This window comes from Dama dama, chromosome 20 (genome assembly GCF_033118175.1).
Source record: "Dama dama isolate Ldn47 chromosome 20, ASM3311817v1, whole genome shotgun sequence".
Classification (NCBI taxonomy): Eukaryota; Metazoa; Chordata; class Mammalia; order Artiodactyla; family Cervidae; genus Dama; species Dama dama.
The window spans coordinates 106888151-106905641 of NC_083700.1; the positions used below are offsets into that span (position 1 = coordinate 106888151).

General features: G+C 41.6%; 1 pseudogene; it reads left to right on the plus strand.

Moving 5' to 3' along the window:
- The first annotated feature begins 11222 nt into the window (after nt 1-11222).
- Nucleotides 11223-12187, plus strand: LOC133040382 (3-hydroxyacyl-CoA dehydrogenase type-2-like; annotated as a pseudogene).
- Nucleotides 12188-17491: the final 5304 nt, after the last annotated feature.

Consider the following 17491-nt stretch of genomic DNA (forward strand, 5'->3'; position numbering starts at 1 on the left):
CACATGTGAGGGTATTGGTGACACCAGCTGAGGGTACTGGTTCTGTTTTTACAGAAGCAGAAACGAGGCATCTGAGAAGTAACTCAGTCCACACACTGTCCATGAATGAATTAGAGCTGAGGCCCAGCAGAGCTTGTGCTTGGTCTAGAGCAGGATCACCCTTTAAAAACGGGTGGCCGGGCCCCACCACTGCGTTTCTGACTGAGTGGGATTGGGGTGAAACAAGAATCTGCCTTTCTAACACCATCCCAGAGTGCGCCGCTGCTGGTCTGGGGACCGCACTTTGAGAACCACTGGTCTAGAATCGCACGCTCTGTGGCAGGAAGAGGAGCGAGGGTGAAGGAAGCTTGGAGGAGTGGGTGCTCGAGTCTGCGGGGGGCGCTGGGGCTGGGGTGTGCAGAGCCGACTGCACGGGAGCCGCTGGTGGGCGGGAGGTCAGGACTTGCTGAGGGTGTTGTATTAGGAGAGCTTTGAAGGATTCACCAAGGAGCTACAGGACTTGATAACTTACTGGTTTTTTCTGGTTTTCTTTGGGCCTCCTTGCTACATCTTATTTATTTCACCCATGGCTCATTGAAGGATATATCTTTATCTCTGTTTCAGAGATGAATATAATAATTTTTCATCCCCCTGTTCCTCCCACCAAAAAAAGGAACAAAACCAGTGCCTCTTTCCTGGCTTGGAGTCTTGCACTGAGAAGATTGCCATGCCCCTGTTCTGGCCTGACTCAAGAAAGAGGCAGAAATCCTCGGACTGGCTTAGGGAGCGCTAGGCTACTTCCACATAACCCTGTCACCCCAAAGAAACCCTTCAGAAACAACTGAATTACAGGAGCCTGGTAGCCCCTGCCTTGACCAAACTAAATACTCCTCCACCCTCAAAAACCTTCAGCTTAAATTTTCTGTTCAGAAGGGAGGCCAGTAGAGGGCATCCTCGCGTTTCTCAAAGCGCGCAGTGCTCTGTGTGGGGAGAGTACTTGGTCGCCAGGAAGCAACAATCAAGAAAACCCCGCCAGCCTGGAAGGCCGTGGCGCGGGCCTGCCTTCTAAGGAAGAAAGTGGGGAGAGTCTGGTTCTTCCAGCTTCCCTTCAGCCCATCTGCTCAGTGAAAGGAGCCAGAACAGGTGGTCACACACACACAGAGTTGCTCTCTGAAGACAAATAGGTATGGAAAGAAGTTGTATGCCGTCAAGAGCCATGAGTCTGGGAAGGAGGGTTTGGGGAGCCTGGCTCAGGCCCGTGACGCCTTTGTGGAATTTGTGTTGAGGTTCACGGATCCCTGTTTAGCCTCTGGTCAAAGCCGTGCCACCATTGTAACCCCTTTCACCTACGTCACCCCCCAGTCTGTGGTTGGCGCTGATGGTGGCTACTTAATAGCCAGTATCTCCAGTGCCAGGGCCGGGCTGTCCACGCTCAGGCCTCCCACAGAGGCCCAATGGGGTGTGAGCCTCTGTGTCCGAGTGCTGCCAAACAGGTGAAGCCCCCGCCTCCCTCCATCCTGGGGGGCTCTCTGAGCTGTCGGGTTTGACACTGGAGGTTAACTGATCAGACCTTTTCGGTCACAAGGAACAAAACTAAAGTTATGTTTCCTGGGGAGGCCAGCCTTCTGCCCAGTTCTCAGCACAGATAGGAAACTCTGGCTGGCAAGTCACGGCTGTGCCCTGGTCTAACCTTCTGAGCTACACTCTGGGTCCCCCTCATCCCCACACGTCTGACAGTCACGCTCCTCTGTATCCACACGAGTGGTTCTCACTGGCTGCACATGAGAATAACCTGGGCAGCTTCTAAAACATACTGATGCCTAGAACCCACACCTCACAAGCAACTGTGATTTAATTATCTTTTATTAATTCCTCAGATAATGTGTGCATCCATATCGTACCCTTGACAAGGGGGCAAACAGCCCTCAGCAGCTCAGCTCTAAGAGCTTTGCAAACCAGTTGGATTTGGTGACAAAGAAGGAAAGTACCTAGACACCCAGCTCCTCTTCATCACCTCAGGGAGAAGCCCTTCAAGTGGCGTGTGGCAGAGGTCAGCAGTTTGCCAAACCAGGGTCCTTCTCTGCGACACATAGCTCAGTACATCTCCAGCCTTCTGCACAACATGGGCAGAAGGGAGGAGCTCCGTCTTCCACCCCGACCCATTAGAAACTTCTTTGTGACCCTCACTCCCTTCCTCCACCTGCCGGCCGGACGCAGAGGAGCCCTTGGCGGGGGACTCTGCAGCCGTGGAGAGACACCCACGGTGGAGGCAGCCGGTTCCTGAACCACTGTCTAGCAGATTGCTCTGCCAGGGTGGACATTGGATCGTGTTGAGAGAAATGAACTGTATTGTGCTAGCCAAAGCATTTTTTTAAAAAGTAATGGCTGGTGTTAAGATTGTGGCCTGGGCTCTCTGTGACAGGCCTCCCTGGGCCTGAGGAAGCCACCAGGGTTGACAGAGACGCCTCAGCCCGGGGCTCCGCGGCAGCCACGTGGGCTGCAGGGGGGCAGCTGCAGAGAGCCAAGGCCTGCCACAGTCTTGGCCACACACTTCCAGGTCACATGCTCTGGTTTTTGTTCGCTTGTTTTCTGAAGAGCAGACACCAATAATTCAGGTCCTCCCTTAGGATAAGGGCAACGTGCTTAGGGATCCGGGTCAGAGGTACGACTGCCTATAGTGTGTAGCCTGGGAATTTGGGGGCATGGAGAGGAATACTCAGTAGCAGCCTGAAACTTAAACTTCTGGATCTGTATGTGGGGGAACTTCCAACCTGACTGTTGACAAGCCGTATCTCAGTTGTTACCATATCTTATAGCCCAGAAAATGGAAGAGATTTTTCAAACACTTATTTCTGTGATCAAAGAAAAACAAAAAAAGGAAAAGACAGGACAAATTCAGTGCAAAAAGTATTTAATTCAAACTTTGTGCTGGAAATGACTACAGCACATTACTATTCAACTGGAAATATGGCCACATGGAGGAAAGTTGTTATCTTTGTAATCTGCATGGTAACCACTCACACCCTGAATCTCTGAAGGAGTCCAATACCTGTAAGAAAAACAATGTCAATATATACTTGGAATCAGACCTGGGCTCCCAGGTTGAACTGTAGAGCCCAAAATGGGGAATCAAATCATGGGAATACCTGAGTCACATGATTTTCTTGGCATTTATTCGTTGGCTACAGAAATTAAAGCATGAAAGCAGATTAAAGTGCCATCCCATTAGAGCAGCTTAAGCTTTTCCCCAGGCAGTGCGCGCCAGCCTTCAAGTAGGTCCCAGCAGCCTAGCATCTCTCTCCCTCTAAAACCTGTGGTTACATCTGGGCCTACAGGGACCCACGTACCTCTTACACTGTACACCATTCTGCCATCTGTCTCCTACTTAGAAGTAGGAGGTTAGAAGTTCATGAGGCTGTGGGGCCATCTTACGTTTTATAACACTCTTCACGTGCTGATCCTGTTACATGGAGACAGAACACAAGTCTCCATCACCTGTGCCTCAGACCGAGTCCCTGTCACCCTGCCCGTGATCTGCTTGTGCTCGTCAGCGACGAACGCCAACGACAGGCAGCCATGGAGAAATCACAGCACCGCTCTATTCCTACCACAGCTCCAAAATCCCAAGCTATCTCTACCAAAAGCAGGAATCACTTTTAAACATGGTTCTCTTTGGAACTATTAAATACCATATTCTTATTTGGAAAAGCAGTGTCAGCTTTAGCCTTCCAGAAGCCCTCGTGTCATCTTCCTGTCATATCTCTAGTTCCTAGCACAGAGGCTGGTATGCCCTTGAAAGTGTACCTGAGACGAACACAGAGATTAGCACAGACTGACTGAGCCAGGGACGTGGAAAGGGTGGCTTCTCAAAGAAAATGCCAGCTGAGAGGGGAGGAGGATCTAGTCACTGCTGAGGTGAGCTGACACTCCAAGGGAATCTGGCCTAGTTCTCAAGTAGTATTACTTGGGGGAAAGAATAAAAATATGGAATTAAAATACTGAACAATGAATGACGTTTAAGATATGGGTAGGGTGGTAACTGAAATGAAAGTAGGTCCTTTCATAGAAGGGCAGTAAAAATGCCAATTAATTTTAAGAGTTTAAGTCAGCTGTTCATGTTAAAAATACTGAGAAAGCCACTAAGAATTCAGAACTAGAATATGTAACATCTAAACAAGAGGCAAGGAAAAACAAACACACACACTTCAATCAGCCAAGCAGAAAGCAAGAATACAGGCAGAACTGCAGCATTAAAAGATCTGATCATTTAATACGCAGAAGTCAGATTGGATGCTAAAAGAACCACCACTACCACCTCCAAACAAAAGTTAACAGATTGGATGTAACTGTAAAACTATATTCACAAAAGACACCTAAAATATAGCGTGAAAGTGAAAGTCACTCGGTCGTGTCCAGCTCTTCTCCAGGCCAGAAGACTGGAGTGGGTAGCCGTTCCCGTCTCCAGGCAATCTTCCCAACCCTGGGATCAAACCCAGGTTTCCCACATTGCAGGTGGATTCATACAGAGATTGAAAATAAAAGTCAGCAAAGATAATACTGGGGGCTTTGATTCCTATGAAGACAATGAGGTGGCATAGACTACTGGCTCCCTTCCCCTAAAATTAACCCTAGAAAAACATTACACATTAGACAGTAGCATAAATCTGAGGGACCACCACCAAAAATCACACCAAGAAGTCTCCCCAAATCCTGTAACAACCCCTAGGACACCGAAGGTCATCAGAAACTGTGAGAGGATGTAGGACACCAGTGAGACGTCTACTCTTGGTGAACATGAGATGCAACCAAGTCACTGGGGTAAGAGGGACACTGTTGAGTCAGCACAAAAGCTCTGCTGGCGTGAAAAGAGAGTGGGCTAGGCAGCTGCTCTTGGGATTAAAACTTTTTTCCCTCCAAAGCCCCAGCATTGGGAAATGACAATTAGGAATTACTGCTGCTTCCCAAGGCTCTGAAAGTAATCTTAGAACAGTTGCTGGTGGAGTGGTTGACAGTGATGGTGAGGTACCCAGAGGTCATTACCTTCCCTTCTAAAATGGAAGGGACAGAATTGGCCTTGCCCTTTCCCCAATAAATACTACCAGGCAGAAGAGCTAGTGCTGTGAAGGGACATGAGCTCAGAGGCCAAAAATAAGCAAACCCTGGCCCCTGTAGACAGCAAACTACATATACTGCCTAACCAAGAATTGAAAATAAAGCAAAGTAAATATACAGGGAAATATTAGCAGTATGAAGCAGGAACAAGAAGCAAGTGGAAATATGAAGTATGGAAAATATAATGAATGTGATAGACACATACAGGTCAAAACCCATCAGCTGGAGTGTCATCCCAGGGCCCTTACCAAAAGGAAGCAGGAAAGGGTTACAAGAGATGGACACACACAGGGCAGCACAGCACTAGGGTAGAAGTGTTGACGTCTGAATAAATGGCAGTCTGAGAAGGAAATATTCAAAGAAATAATAATAGGTTGATGAGAATTAAAGATGAAGGAGCTTATGGATGATTAAGAAAAACATACCATAAACATTATAGTAAGAGAATTAAGACCATCTAAGAGAATGAGAAATTGTGAAAGCTCCCAGAGAGAAACAGCAGATCAATAACAAAAGAACAAGAAACAGACTGACATCAGGTTTCTTAACAGTATCCTCAGGTGAAAAAAGTCAAAACATGTTTCCAAAATGCTGAAGGAAAAGAATGTAGCTGAACTCAAAATTTATAGCAAGACAAACATGAAAGTAGAATAAAAAAATATTCTCAGGGATACAGGCTTCAAATTTTTTCCAATAGATCCACTTAAGATGTACTTAGAAAGAAGTGGTTAAATATGAAAAAGAGAGACTTCCCTGGTGTCTTAGAATGGTTAAGTGGTTAAGAATCTGCCTGCCTGGAAGAGCCCACATGCCACAGAGCAACTTAGCCTGTGCCCCATAACCACGAACGCCGTGTGCCAGAGCCATGGTCTGCAGTGAGGAGCCCCCACTCGCCACAACTAGAGAAAGCCCTTGCCCAGCAAAGACCCCAAAATAAATAATTTTTAAAATTCTACAAAATATGAAAAGTAAATTTAGACATGGAAAGATATATAGGAAGTAAGAGTGAACAAATGAGTTATTTGGCAAAATTTGTACAGATGGTTTCCAACGTAAAATGGTTTATGATTTTTCAACTTTATGATGATGTAAAAATGATGATACAGAGTCAGTAGAAACTATCAAAGTTTGTATTTTTATTTTGAATATTTTTTAAAAAGTGAACCATTTTTAAAGTCTTTAGACCTTGTTACCATGTTACTTGTTTTATGTTTTGGTTTTTTGGCCACAAAGTATGTGGGATCTTACCTCCCTGACCAGGGATTGATCCTGTACCCCATGCTTTGGAAGGTGAAATCCCAGCCACTGGACCACCAGGGAAGTCACTCGAATTCTGAGTTTCAATCCTTCCTGGGCTAGCAATATGTAGGGTAGCTGCTTGTGATGCTGGGCAGTGGCAGCAGCCACAGCTCCCAGTTGCCACAGATCAGAAGGGTAAACAACTGAGACAATGTAACCATTCTGTATCTATACAACCCATCTGTTTATCACTTTCAGTACAATATTCAGTAAATTACATGAGACAGTCAACACTTTATTATAGAACAGGCTTTGTGTACAACCCCCTATGGCAAAGCAGTAAAGAATCCACCTGCAATGCAGGAGACAAGAGTTCAATCCCTGGGTCAGAAAGATTCCCTGGGGAAGGAAATGGCAACTCACTCCAATATTCTTGCCTGGGAAATCCCATGGACAGAGCAGAGGAGCCTGGCAGGCTACAGTCCACGGGGTAGCAAAGAGTCAGACATGACTTAGCAACTGAACAAAAACAAGAAAATGGTGTTGCCCAATTAATGTTAATGCAGGCTAATTTAAGTGTTCTGGGCACCTTTAAGGTAGAATCACTAAGCTATGATGTTGAGATTAGGCGTGATAAATGCTTTCTTGACTTAAAATATTTTCATCCTACTGGGTTTATTGGGACATAATACATAAGTTGAGGAAGATCGAGATGACAGGAAAAGAGAGGAAGGAGAAGGAAAGGAAAACAATGAAGTATATTAACAACCCAGAGCCAAAATTCTAAAAAAATATCAACATGGTAGGGTTGCAAAGACTAAATCTTATTAGAAAGAAGATTTAGATGACAGTTAAAGAAACCAAGGAGAAAACAAGCATGTTTAGTATTGAGTAACATCAATTTTAAAAAGTAGAATATGTAACTTTTAAACATGTAAAAGAAAATTTTCCATTGCCACCCAATGGAAAGCAAGGTGGGGGGCGGGAGAAGTACACTAAGTAGAAACTGTGAAATAATGGCAGAAATACATTGTAATAGCATTAGTTAGAATGAAAATAAACATCTTCACTGAAGACAGATTCACCCCTTCTTTTCCATCTTCACTTGCTCTTCCTGCATGGACATTAGTGATTAAAGGAATAAATGCACAAGGGAATAACTGGTGGGCCTGAGGCCCATGGAACCCCACTGGTGAGGGGGCCACAGTGAAGCAGCCCAGCAGCAGGGCAAGTGAGACAGTGGGTGGCTGTAATCGGGGTGATTGAGTACCTCGTGCAAAATGCTAGGTGATTGAGAAAATAAATACACATACTGAGTGTAATGAGAGACAGTTTCCTCACTCTTAAAGGGTTTATGAGTGTGAAAAAGGAGGTGGCTAGAAAGAACCCCAAGGTATTGAACTCAGATTGGAAGAATTCATATGAACTCACAGGTTAAGATACATAGATAGATGATAAATAGTTATATATAGTTATATATACAGTTATACAAGCATGTGTTGTTTCTACTGATTAAAACCTAGAGCAATTTGAGTATCAAATTATAACAATAAAATAGGAATATATGAGACTATACTGATATGCATAAATGAGTAAAAAATATGAAGGACTCAATATGAATTCTCTTTTTAAAACCCAAAAATTTAGGACTAAAGCAATAGAAAAAAGAATAAACAGCAAGGGTGAAAAATGAGAGAGGAAAAATAGTTATAAAATCAGAGATGGAAAAGAGAAGGCTGACAAAACCAAGTGATGGTTCTTGGAAAGATTTTTAAGATAGATAAGTCTAATCAAAAACAACAAATAACATACAAGGGAGTCTCCATAAGGTTATCAGCTGATTTTTCAGCAGAAACTCTACAGGCCATCAGGGAATGGCATGATATATTTAAAGTGATGAAGGGAAAAACCTACAACCAAGAATACTCTACCCAGCAGGGCTCTCATTCAGATTCAATGGACAAATCAAAAGCTTTAAGAACAGCAAAAGCTAAGAGAATCCAGCACCAGCAAACCAACTTTACAACAAACACCGAAGGAACTTCTCTAGGCAGGAAAGAGACCGGCAACTTAAAACAACTTTGTGTATATACAGACTTCTAATATCAAAACCTCATGGGAATGGCAAACCAAAAAACTACAATACACACACACAATGCCAAAGGTAGTCATTCAAATCACAAGCGAACAAAAGACGGGAAGAAAAAAGACCTACAAAAACAAATCCAAAACAATTAAGAAAATGTCAGTAGGAACATGTGTATCAATAATTATCTTAAATGTAAATGGATTAAATGTTCCAACCAAAATATACAGACTGGCTGAAGAGATACAAAAATAAGACCCATATATATGCTGTCTACAAGAGACCCACTTCAGAGCTAGGGACACATACAGATTGAAAGTGAGGGGATAGAAAAGTATTCCATGAAAACAGAAACCAGAACCAAGCTGGGTAAGTAATACTCATTATGAGACAAAACAGATTAAAATCAACAGGGACCTGAACACCCCGCTTACACCAATGGACAGGTCATCCAGATAGAAAATCAATAAGGAAACACAGGCCTAAAGTGACACATTAGATCAGATGAACTTCACTGATAATTTTGAGAACACTCCATCTGAAGGCAGCAGAATATACTTTCTTCTTAAGGGCACATTAGAATACTCTCCAGGATATACCACATATTAGCCACAAATTAAACCTTGGTAAATTTAAGAAAACCGAAGTCATATCAAGCATCTTTTCCAACCACAATTCTATAAGATTAGAAATAAATTACAGGGAAAAAAACTAACATAAACACATACGATAATATGTTATTAAAAAGCTAATGGATCACCAAACAAATTTTTTAAAAAATACATGGAGACAAAATGACAATGAAAACAATGATGTTCGGAAACCTATGGGACACAGCAAAAGCAGTTCTAAGAGGGAAGTTTATAGCAATACAATCTTACTTCAGGATACAAGAAAAATCTCAAAACAACACAATCTTACACCTAAAGCAACTGGAATGAGTAGAACAAACAAACCCAAATAAGTAGAAGGAAAGAAATCATAAAGATCAGAGCAGAAATATAAAATAGAGATGAAGAAAACAATAGAAAAGATCAATGAGAAGTTGGTTCTTTAAAAAAGTAAAAAAAAATTGATAAACTAAAGCCAGACTCATCAAGAAAAAAAGGGAGAGGGTTCAAAGTCAATAAAATTAGAAATGAAAAAGAAGCTACAACTGACACCACATAAGTATAAAGGATCTTAAGAGCTATTACAAGCAACTATGTGCTTATGAATCTGTCCATTTCTTCTAGGGGGACAAATTCATAGTAAGGTACAATCTTCCAAGACTAAACAAGAAATAAAAAACGCAAATAGACCAATAAGTACTGAAATCGAAACTGATTAAAATAGCTTCCGACAAACAAAAATTCAGGACCAGATGGCTTCACAGGCAAATTCTATGAAACAGTTAGTTGTGGCATGTGGGATCTAGTTCTCAGACCAGGGATCTAACCTGGGTCCCCTGCATTAGGAGTTAATGGAGTCTTAGCCACTGGACCACCAGGAAGTCCCTCTATCAAACATTTACAGAAAAGTTAACACCTGTCCTTCTGAAACTCTTCCAAAAAACTGCAGAGGAAGGAACACTCTAAACTTCATTATGTGAGACCACCATCACCCTGAGAGCAACACCAGACAAAGATACCACAAAATAAGAAAATTACAGGCCAATAATCACTGATGAACACAGATACAAAAATCTTCAACAAAATACTAGCAAACCAAATCCAACAATACATTAAAAGGATCATATACCATGATCAAGTGGGATTTATCCCAAGGATGCAAAGGTGTTTCAGTATCCACAAATCAGTGTGATACACCACATTAACAATCTGAAGAATAAAAACCATATGATCATCTCGAGAGTTGCAGAAAAGGTTTTTGATAAAAGTCAATATCAATTTATGATAAAAACCCTCCAGAAATAAGGCATAAAGAGAACATAACTCAACATAATTAAGCTCACATATGACAAACCCAGAGCATATGCAGTTTGTCAAACCCAACTTTCTCAACAGTGAAACAGTGAAAGCATTTCCTCTAAGATCAGGAACAAGACAAGGATGTCCCCTCTCACCACTTTTATTCAACATAGTTTTGCAAGTTCTAGCAAGGCAATTGAAACACAGATGAATCCAAAGTGAAAAGAAATAAAAACTTTCACTATCTGCAGATGACATGAGACTATACATAGGAAATCCTAAACATACTACCAGAAAGCTGCTAGAGCTCATCACTGAATTTGGTAAAGTTGCAAACTTTACAACATATTACTACACAGAAATAAAATTAATGCACAGTAATCTCTTGCATTATCACACACTAACAATAAAAGATGAGAAAGAGAAATTAATGAAACAATCTCATTTACCACTGCATCAAAAAGAATAAATACCTAGGAATAAACCCTCCTGAGGAGGGAAAAGACTTGTATTCAGAAAACTATGATACTGATGAAAGAAATCAAAGAGGACACAAATGATTGGAGAGATATACCCTGTTCTTGGATTGGAAGGATCAATATCATTAAAATAACTATACTACCCAAAGCAATCTACAGATTCACTGTCAAATTGACATTTTCCACAGAATTAGAACAAAAAATTTTACAATCAGTACAGAAACACAAAAGACCTCAAATAGCCAAAGCCATCTTGAGAAAGAAAAATGGGGCTGGAGGAATCAGGTTCCCTGACTTCAGACTACACTACAAAGCTACAGTAATTAGACAGTATGGTACTGACATAAAAACAAATACAGATCAATGGAACAGGGTAGAAAGGCCAGAGATAAACCCCCACACCCGAGAGAGGCCTGAGCAAGATGGCAGCTGCATGTCGGAGCGTGAAGGGTCTGGTTGCCTTAATAACTGGCGGAGCCTCAGGCCTAGGCTTGGCCACAGCAGAGCGACTGGTGAGGCAGGGGGCCACTGCTGTACTTTTGGACCTGCCCAACTCAGATGGGGAGGCCCAGGCCAAGAAGTTAGGGAAGAGCTGCGCCTTTGCCCCAGCCGACGTGACCTCAGAGAAGGATGTGCAAGCAGCTCTGACTCTAGCAAGAAAAAAGTTTGGCCGTGTGGATGTGGCAGTCAACTGTGCAGGCATTGCAGTGGCCAGCAAGACATATAACTTAAAGAAGAGCCAGGCCCATACCTTGGAGGACTTTCAGCGAGTTATCAATGTGAATCTCATAGGCACCTTCAATGTGATCCGCCTGGTGGCTGGTGAGATGGGCCAGAATGAACCAGACTAGGGAGGCCAACGTGGGGTCATCATCAACACGGCCAGCGTAGCTGCCTTTGAGGGCCAGGTTGGACAAGCTGCATACTCTGCTTCCAAGGGGGCATAGTGGGGATGACACTGCCCATTGCTCGGGATCTGGCTCCCATGGGTATCCGGGTGATGACCATTGCTCCAGGCCTATTTGGCACCCCGCTGTTGACCACCCTCCCAGATAAAGTGCGCAACTTCCTGGCCAGCCAGGTGCCCTTCCCCAACCGACTTGGTGACCCTGCTGAGTATGCTCATCTGGTACAGGCCATCATCAAGAACTCATTCCTCAATGGAGAAGTCATCCGGCTGGATGGGGCCATCTGCATGCAGCCTTGAAGGGGGAAGGCAGAGAGAACAAAGGTTCCTCTGTCCCTCCCCCTCCTGGAGTGCTCTACTCCAGCTTGGAAGGAAGCCCAGTAGCCATTTTGTAACCTCTGCCTATCAGTCACCCTGTGTGCCTAATAAAGTCTCTATTTCTCACAAAAAAAAAAAAAAAACACAAAACCCACACCCATGGTCTAATCTATGACAAAGGAAGCAAGACTATACAATGGAGAAAAGACAGTCTTCAATAAATGGTGTTGGGAAAACTGGACAGCCACATGTAAAAGAATGAAATTAGAACACTCCCTAACACTGTACACAAAAATAAACTCAAAATGGATTAAAGACTAAGTGTAAGGCTGAATACTATAAAACTCTTAGAGGAGAACATAGGTAGAACATTGACATAAACTGAAGCAAGATTTTTTTTTGATTCATCTCATTAGAGTAATGAAAATAAAAACAACAACAAATGGGACCTAATTAAACTTAAAAGCTTTGCACAGCAAAGGAAATAATAAATAAAACACAAAAATAGCCCACAGAATGGGAGAAAATCTTGCATTGTATACTTTGGGATCAATCTCCAAAGTATACAAACAGCTCATGCGGCTCAGTAACAAAAAATAAACAGAAAACCCAGTCAAAAAATGGGTGGAAGATCTAAATACACGCTGCTTCAAAGCAGATATACAGATGTTTTAAAAGCATAAGATGCTCAACATCACTATTACATGAACAGATCTAGAGACTGTCATACTGAGTGATGTAAGTCAGACAAAGACAAATATATCACTTATACAAGGAATCTTTAAAAATGGTACAGATGAACTTATTTACAAAACAGAAACAGAGGTACTGATGTATAAAACAATCTTATGGCTACCATGGGGGGAAAGCGGGGGAAAAGGATAAATTGGGAGATTGGGATGGACATACACATACTACATAAAATAGAAAACTAATAAGGACCTAGGGTGTAGTACAGGGAATTCTACTTAATACTCTGCAGTAACTTATATGGGAAAAGAATCTAAAAAAAAGTAGCTATCTATATATGATTCCCCTCACTGGACAGCAGAAACTAAAACAATATTGTAAATCAACTAAACTCCAATAAAAATGTTTAAAAAGAAGGCAGATCAGGAAAAAGACACAATGTAAACAAAATAAGAAATATAGAATGGAGAAGGCAATGGCACCCCACTCCAGTACTCTTGCCTGGAAAATCCCATGGACAGAGGAGCCTGGTAGGCTGCAGTCCATGGGGTCGTGAAGAGTTGGGCACAACTGAGCGACTTCACTTTCACTCTTCACTTTCATTCATTGGAGAAGGAAATGGCAACCCACTTCAGTGTTCTTGCCTGGAGAATCCCAGGGACGGGGGAGCCTGGTGGGCAGCTGTCTATGGGGTTGCACAGAGTCGGATACGACTGAAGCGACTTAGCAGCAGCAGCAGAATGGAAGAAGGAATTATGAAACATATGCTAATAAACCTGAACATATAGATCAAACTGAGAAAATTATAAAAAAATCCAAATTGATAAGACATAAAAACTTTGAGTAGACGAATGAACATTAAATAAAGCAAAATGACATTAAATAAACCAAAATCCCTTTAGAGGAATTTAAAAAACAATTAAAATTTTATATGGACTTCCCTGGTGGTCCAATGGTTAATACATTGCACCTCCACTGCTGAGGGTGCAGGTTCGTGGTTGAGGAACTAAAATCCCGCATGTCACATGGGATGGCCAAAAAGTAGAAAAAAGCTTTTATAGTTTGACTACACGCTCAAGAATATAAGTTCTATATAAGTTGTTCCACAAATTGGAAAAATAAAACTTGACTATTTCTTTCTCTAATAGTGATTCCAAAATCAGATGAGAAATCAAAGAGAAAAATATTCAAAAATAATTCAAAGAGAAAAAATATAGTCACTTGTGACTATGATGTAAAAACAGAACTGAATATTAGTTAGCCAAAATATGTAAACATAACAAGAGTTTATCCAAGGAGTATAAGAAGCATTCAGTGTGCTTCACAACATTAATGAAGACAGAAAAGTAAGATGAGTATTATTTTAAAAATGCAAAAAGAAAAAAAAAAAAGGCCTTTGGTAAGCTCAACACTTATTTAAAATTTAAAGAAAAAAAATAAAATTTAAAGAAAAATTCAGGGCAAACTAGGAATGGAAGGTATTATCTTTACCTTGATAAAGGTTATATATCTAATCCTATATATAAATCACATTAGGATTTCATCAAGGAGTGCAGGGATGATGATTCAACATTAGAAAAATCCGTCAAGGTATTTTGGCAAATGAATAAAGATAAAAATTACATGGACATATATAATGAAAAACAAACACATTTAATAATAATCATTTACTTAACAAGAGGAAAGGGTAAACTTCTTTGTAAAATCTACCAAACTTCTCTAACTTAATGTCCAGGATTGACTCCAGAATGGGTATACAGTTCTACATTTATTCTTGCAGTATATAAGGGTTTTAATATCCCTGTATCACCAGCACCAGTTGACATTATCCTTTTTCTAATTTTGGCTAGTCTTAAGGATGTAAAGTGATAGTTCTTTAAAAAAAAAAAAAAAATCTGTTGATTACTGATGAGTTTGAACACCTCTTCATGTATTTGCTTACCCTTTTGGGCTCCTCATCTATGAAATGTGGGCAAGAATCCCGTAGAAGAAATGGAGTAGCCATCATAGTCAACAAGAGAGTCCCAGCTGCAGTACTTGGATGCAATCTCAAAAACAACAAAATGATCTCTGTTTGTTTCCAAGGCAAACCATTCAATATCACAGTAATCCAAGTCTATGCCCCAAGCAGTAATGCTGAAGAAGCTGAACGGTTCTATGAAGACCTACAAGACCTTCTAGAGCTAACACCCCAAAAAGATGTCCTTTTCATTATAGGGGACTAGAATGCAAAAGTAGAAGTCAAGAAACACCTGGAGTAACAGGCAAATTTGGCCTTGCAGTACAGAATGAAGCAGGGCAAAGGCTAATAGAGTCTGCCAAGAGAACGCACTGGTCATAGCAAACACCCTCTTCCAACAACCAAGAGAAGACTCTACACATGGACAGCACCAGATGGGCAATACTGAAGTCAGATTGATTATGTTCTTTGCAGCCAAAGATGGAGCTCTGTACAGTCAGCAAAAACAAGACTGGGAGCTGACTATGGCTCAGATCATGAACTCCTTCTTGCCAAGTTCAGACTTAAATTGAAGAAAGTAGGGGAAACCACTAGACCACTCAAATATGACCTAAATGAAATCCCTTACGATTATACAGTGAAAGTGACAAATAGGTTCAAGGGATTAGATCTGATAGAGTGCCTGAAGAACTATGGATAGAGGTTCGTGACACTGAACAGGAGGCAAGGATCAAGACCATCCCCAAGGAAAAGAAATGCAAAAAGGCAAAACGGTTGTCTGAGGAAGCCTTAAAAATAGTTGTGAAAAGAAGAGAAGCAAAAGGCAAAGGAGAAAAGGAAAGATATTACCCACTTGAATGCAGAGCTCCAAAGAATAGCAAGGAGAGATAAAAAAGCCTTCCTCAGCAATCAATGCAAAGAAATAGAGGGAAACAATAGAATAGGAAACACTAGAAATCTCTTCAAGAAAATTAGCGATACCAAGGTAACATTTATGCAAAGATGGGCACAGTAAAGGACAGAAATGGTATGGACCTAACAGAAGCAGAAGATACTAACAAGAAGGGGCAAGAATACATAGAAGAACTATACAAAAACAATCTTCATGACCCAGATAACCACAATGGTGTGATCACTCACCTAGAACCAGACACCCTGGAATGTGAAGTCAAGTGGGTCTTAGGAAGCATCACTACGAACAAAGCTAGTGGAGGTGATGGAATTTCAAATCCTAAAAGATGATGCTGTGAAAGTGCTGCACTCAATATGCCGGCAAATTTGGAAAACTCAACAGTGGCCACAGGAATGGAAAAGGTCAGTTTTCATTCCAATCCCAAAGAAAGGCAACGCCAAAGAATGCTCAAACTACCACAGAACTGCACTCATTTCACATGCTAGCAAAGTAATGCTCAAAATTTTCCAAGCCAGGCTTCAACAGTATGTGAACCGTGAACTTCCAGATGTTCAGGCTGGATTTAGAAAAGGCAGAGGAACCAGAGGTCAAATTGCCAAAATCTGTGGGATCATTGAAAAAAGCAAGAGTTCCAGAAAAACATCAACTTCTGTTTTATTGACTATGCCAAAGCCTTTGACTATGTGGATCACAACAAACTGTGAAAGTTCTTCAAGGGATGGGAATACCAGACCACTTGACTTGCCGCCTGAGAAATCTGTATGCAGGTCAAGAAGCAACAGTTAGAACCGGACATGGAACAACAGACTGGTTCCAAATCGGGAAAGGAGTACATCAAGGCTGTATATTGTCACTCTGCTTATTTCACTTATATGCAGAGTACATCATGAGAAATGCTGGACTGGATGTAGCCCAAGCTGGAATCAAGATTGCTGGAAGAAATATCAATAACTTCAGATATGCAGATGACACCACCCTCATGGCAGAAAGCAAAGAACTAAAGAGCCTCTTGATGAAAGAGGAGAGTGAAAAAGTTGGCTTAAAACTCAACATTTAGAAAACTAAGATTGCGGCATCTGGTCCCATCACTTCATGGTAAGTGGATGGGGAAACAATAGAAACATTGAGAGACTTTATCTTGGGGGGCTCCAAAATCACTGCAGATGGTGACTGCCGCCATAAAGTTAAAAGATGCTTACTCCTTGGAAGAAAAGTCATGACCAACCTGGACAGCATATTAAAAAGCAGAGACATTACTTTGCTGACAAAGATCCGTTTTGTCAAAGCTATGGATTTAGTCATGTATGGATGTGAGAGTTGGACTATAAAGAAAGCTGAGCACCGAAGAATCGATGCTTTTGAACTGTGTTGTTGAAGACTCTTGAGAGTCCCTTGGATTGCAAGGAGATCCAACCAGTCCATCCTAAAGAGAATCAGTCCTGAGTATTCATTGGAAGGACTGATGCTGAAGCTGAAACTCCAATACTTTGGCCACATGATGTGAAAAACTGACTCATTTGAAAAGACCCTGATGCTGGGAAAGATTGAAGGTGGGAAGAGAAGGGGACAACAGAGAATGAGATGGTTGGATGGCATCACCAGCTCAATGGACATGAGTTTGAGTAAGCTCTGGGAGTTGATGATGGACAGGCAAGCCTGGCGTGCTGCAGTCCATGGGATTGCAAAGAGTTGGACACAACTGAGCGACTGATCTATGAAATATCTTCATTTAACTTTCTTTACAATTATGCAGTTTTTCTATATTCTAGGTATAAATCCTTTGGTGGTCTTACACATTACAAGTATCTTCTCTCAGCCTGTCATATTTGTCATCCTTTACAGATATGATTAATAACTACTATACAGTTTGCATTGCTACTGTGAATAGTATCTTCTTT